Consider the following 5,273-nt stretch of genomic DNA (forward strand, 5'->3'; position numbering starts at 1 on the left):
TATTGTATCCGGTGCGCAATTCGGCAGATTTTCTGCATTTCGGTTGCGCGTGTTAACTTATACATGCACTAAGCAAACAAAAACTAGTGTGAGTGGCAATCCGTCCCTTACACCTCCGTGGGAGAAGTTGCCTGTGCGAAGCCAGCACCGGCCCCGCCTGAGCTCATAGGCTCGGGACAACAGCAGCAGAGAACTCAACAAGTGTGAGAGGCACCCCGCCTCTTGCGCCTTCGAAGGAACGTCAGCGTAACCAAGCCGGTGACGACCAGCTGACGCGGTTTGAGGAGTGCTTGGCAAACCAGCAGATCGCCATCCTCAAAACATAGCCTTAAGGAAGCTGGTCGCAGACTTACCAGGACTCTAAGGCACGAAGAAGAAAAAGCACAACGCCAGTACATTGAGAAACTTTAACCCTCCAGCACCAAGCATCCCTTGAGGAGGGCCCACCCAAATCTAAGTGCGCCGGCCGAAACAGTAATTCCCATAAGAGCCTCTTCAGGCAGCTGGGCCAGAAGCGACAAAGACAGAGCTTGTACATTTGCTTTACACCTTCGAAATGTTTTTCAGCCAAAGCCTGCAAATAATTCATTCACACTACCGTCGCCGTCAATTCAAATTGGAACTGAGACGGCACCAATTCTGTTTCAACCAAACGAAGTTGCAAAAGTCATCAGCGAGCAATTAAAAATAAAAAAAGGCCCCAGGAGAAGATCTAATAACTCCTAAGATGCTAATTGATCTCCCAAACTGTGAAGTTGAGGTATTTTGTAAACTCTTTAATGGGATTACACGACTTGGCCACTTCCCAAAAAAATGAAAAATTCGATAATAATCATTGCAAAGCCAGGAAAAGATCACACAATACCAGCTTCATACAGACCGATAAGCTTACTCTCGTGTCTGTCAAAACTGCTCGAAAAATGCCTTTTGACGTGCATAATCCCATATGTGAAAGAGCACAACGTTATTCCGGCACATCAATTTGGCTTTCGAGAAAGCCATGGAACAATAGAGCAAGTCAACAGATTAACAACAGAAATACGAACTGCATTCGAACTTCGGGAATACGTTGCGCGGGCTTTTGACCGAGTCTGGCTCGATGGCCTTATGCATAAAGTCAGAATGTTACTGCCGGAAAACCCTCACAGGATACTTGAATCGTACCTTTACAACAGAGCTTTCTCCGTGAGATGCAACACTACAATATCCGACGATTACACGATAGAGGCTGGAGTTCCACAAGGTAGCGCCCTTGGTCCAACTCTATTTCTCCTCTACACCGCAGATATTCCCACGAACGAGCGGCTAACTACTTCTACATTCGCAGACGACACCGCGATCCTAAGTCAGTCCAAATGCCCAATTCAGGCAACAGCACTACTAGCTGATCATCTTGTGGTAGTGGAGAGGTGGTTATCAGACTGGCGTATAAAAATAAATGCGCAAAAGTGTAAACACATAACGTTTACTCTTAACAGACAAACGTGTCCCCTGCTAACTCTGTCCCCTGCTAAAACTTTCACAAGCTGACGATGTAACGTACCTTGGCGTCCACCTAGACAGGAGACTAACATGGCGGAGACATATCGAAGCTAAGAAAATTCATCTAAAACTAAAATCCAATAGCCTTCATTGGCTCATAAACGCTCGCTCCCCCCTCTGCCTAGACTTCAAGGTCCTGCTCTACAATTCAACGCTTAAGCCAGTCTGGACTTACGGCTCCCATTTGTGGGGAAACGCGAGCATTGCGAGCGAAACATCGAAATTATCCAGCACAATCAAAAATCCTGAGAACTTTCATTGGGGCACCTTGGTATGTTCGGTACAACAACATCCAAAGAGATCTTGGCATTCTACCCGTAAAAGATGAAATATCAAAACAAAAAGGGTCCTACCACACCAAACTAACTTCTCATCCAAAACAGCTCGCCGAGGGCCTAGCCAGGGTTTCCACCCGGACCCGATTACAACGAAATGACCTTCCAGCTCGGCAATAGTTATTAGAGCCCTTACATCTCTCGTCAGTCAGTTTGATTGTCAGATATAGTTTTTTATTTAAGATTTTATATACTTTTTGTTAGTCTCATTCAGAGAAGATTCAATAAATAAAATGCAAATGTAAACAAAAAACAAAAAAAAACTGTTAATAGGTGTTGTCCATTGCGGGCTGAACATCTGTTGCGCAGTCTCAGTACTCCTTGGGTTTGAATTTGCGTGACCTGACTTCGATGGTTTCCACATGTCCATTCCAACACCGGGTCGATGAAAGCCTTATACAACCAAGAATTTGAAGTAGACAATTCAACCCATAAGTTTTCGGCACGACTCTCCTGCTTTAGGGCCGATAACTCACAGGAATTGTCAGTTGCTGATTTCCAGACCCAGTTTCCTCGACAAAGACGAGAGCAGGCGTTTAATTGTGTATTTGTTTTCAAAGCGTAAGTTGCTGATCCAGGTAGCTGTAGGTTCGGTGCTAGTTTTTCCTTAATTAGTGCAATTTCCTTTTTTATTTGCTGTGGTTTTAACAATTAAGTGTTAACCCGACCGTGATTGAGATCAATTAATAAATTTGTAATTGATCTTTGCGTTTTCTCACAACTTTCCAGCAATTGTGTAATTTAAAACAGCATCGTTTGATATGCTAGCGCCATCCGATTGATTGTTCAACATCATTATTTCGTCTTCCATCGCTTTGAATTGTTCGTTCATTTCCTCTAATGTGTTTGTTATGATATTTATCGTTGGATGTTTGTTTCAAAAACATAAGTTGCAGATCTTGCTGATTATCGAAAATGTTTTGTATATTTGCTTCAATTATATTTCTGTCTGTAGCATCCATGGTTCCAAATAATATATGGTGTATAGTTCCAATAAACTAAAAGGGTGCTCTTTTCTGCCTTTTTGCTTTAAATATCAACTCGTTATTTGCTTTACCATTATTTGAAAAGCTCCTTCATATAAAATGAAAGCCTTGCAATTAACTGCTAGCTCCCAGATATGTTTATCTATCTGTCTTAACTCAGTATTGTATGGCTCCAAGTTATAATATATAATTAAATTCCATTTCAACGCTGCGATGTCCATACGTCCAAGATTGTCCAGGTATATCATCGTATTATTTTCCAATGGTATCATATTTGTTATTCCGCTATCCGATTTTGCTAATTCTTTTATCCCGGTAATAAGAGATCACATTAAAAGACAATTTATTAAAGCTGATGATTTTTTGTCAGGCCTCCTCCTATCGACCTTTTGATCCGTTTCCAATGGACGTAGTTTTACAATGAGTCTTTTAATAACTCCACTTTGAGTTTTAACAGAAACGACTCTGATCTTTCCATTTAGTTGGACTTTTATTTTCATATTTTATAAGTACCACTTGCCCTTCTTCCAAATTAATTTTTTCACCTTCCCATTTTGGTCGTTTCTGAAGCGTAAGGAGATATTCGTCTTTCCATTTTTGCCAGAAATGAGTCTTCATTTTTGTTAACAGCTTCCATCTATCAAGAGGTGATACATATTTTTACGTTGTATCTTCCGGTATATCAAGTCATGGTCTGCCAATTAAAAAATACGCTGGTGTCAAAATCTCTTCAAGATTGTTTCCATCGTCGATCGGATTCAATGGTCTGGAATTCATTATAGCTTGAATTTCTGCTAATAATGTGCTCATTTCTTCATAAGTAAGTGTGACTCGTTTTAAATGATTCTCACTGATTTCACTCCAGCTTTCCAAATACCTCCAAAGTGAGGACTTGCCGGGGGAATAAAATGCTTTGTATGCGTTCATCCGCTAGGGTCGGATTTATACTGTTGCGTTTCTGCACCAAAAAAGTAAGTACCATGGTTAGAATATATATGTCTGCATCGTCCTTTTGTTGCTACAAATCTTTTGAGGGTTGCCATGAAAGCTTCGGTATTAAGATCACTTACTGCTTCTAAGTGAACGGTCTTTGTACTCATACATACAAAAACGGCGATGTATCCTTTGTACGATTTTTGTCCTCTTCCTTTGGAAACTCTCATATTAATAGGTCCGGCATAGTCTACTTGTGATGTAGTAACTCTTTGTTATAAAATCTACTGTGCACATTACTGTCGAATTTTGGTGCACCGTACACAATGATGTACGACGGTTTTAATTGTATTTTTTAATGCCATTATGCAGAATTTTCTTCGGATCCGTGCTTCTATTTTCCGATTTCCTTCGTGCATCGTGCTTAAATGTGTTTTTTCAATTAACAGCTTAGCCAAATGTGACTGGTTTATTATAATGAAATGTGTTTGATAAAAAACGAAGCTCCGAAAATTGTAGTCTGTCTCCGACTCTTAAAATTTCATTGCTTTCTATAAATGGGTGTAAGGGTGCTAATTTACACTTGGAGTCTATCTCCTTTTTCCCTTTCAATTTTTCGACTCCTTCGGGAAATTCTTTAAGCTGATGTAGCTTGAAAATTTTAATTTCTGCTCGTTCCAATTCTTTTACTGATAAATTTTTCAATCCTGACAAAATTTCTTTTTTACATCGATTTATGAATCTTAGTACATAAGCCATTACATTAATAAATTTTCCCATATTGCTGAAATTATTTTCCATATCATGCAGAACATTTTCCTGTTTTACCGTGCTCAAATTTTGTAGTACTGCATCCTCTTCTTCCAAGGGCCAGTCTTTCTTTTCTTTACTAAGCCACTTCGGTCCTTACCACCAAAGTTCAGAGTTTTCAAGCTTGTCCAATTGTATGCCTCTCGTTCCTAAATCAGTAGGATTTTTCTTTGACCCTATGTGACTCTATGCAGTCATTGGTGCCAGTTGCCGATGCGTCTGCAAGCCCATGTATTTCTATAGGTCCATTTTCCGATCCTCCAGTCCATCGTGGAATCCTTATGTTTTCTATTGCTTTTCATTTTGCATTAAAATTTATCCATTCACCAGCAATTTTTTCATTCATTTCATTCATTTTTCACTTCATCCCATCCAACTTCAGATATCCACAGCCTTTGGATAAATAATTTTGCTATTATTGTCGATGGTGCCAACCATCCCATTGGATCAAAAATTCTTGCTAAGATCGATAGAGCTCCTCTTTTTGTTATAATCCTTTTTCTGTCATATTGATTTTAAACCCAAACTCATCACTTTGGGGTTTCCAAATCAATCCCAGTGTCTTCACTGTCTCTTCATAGTTTACTTCAAGCATCTTCTCCATTGAAGTTTCTGGTAACGATGCTAGAATTTCACGATGGTTTGCCGCCCATTTTCGTAAATGTAA

The sequence above is a fragment of the Drosophila gunungcola genome, unplaced genomic scaffold (genome assembly GCF_025200985.1).
Source record: "Drosophila gunungcola strain Sukarami unplaced genomic scaffold, Dgunungcola_SK_2 000045F, whole genome shotgun sequence".
NCBI classification, from domain to species: Eukaryota; Metazoa; Arthropoda; class Insecta; order Diptera; family Drosophilidae; genus Drosophila; species Drosophila gunungcola.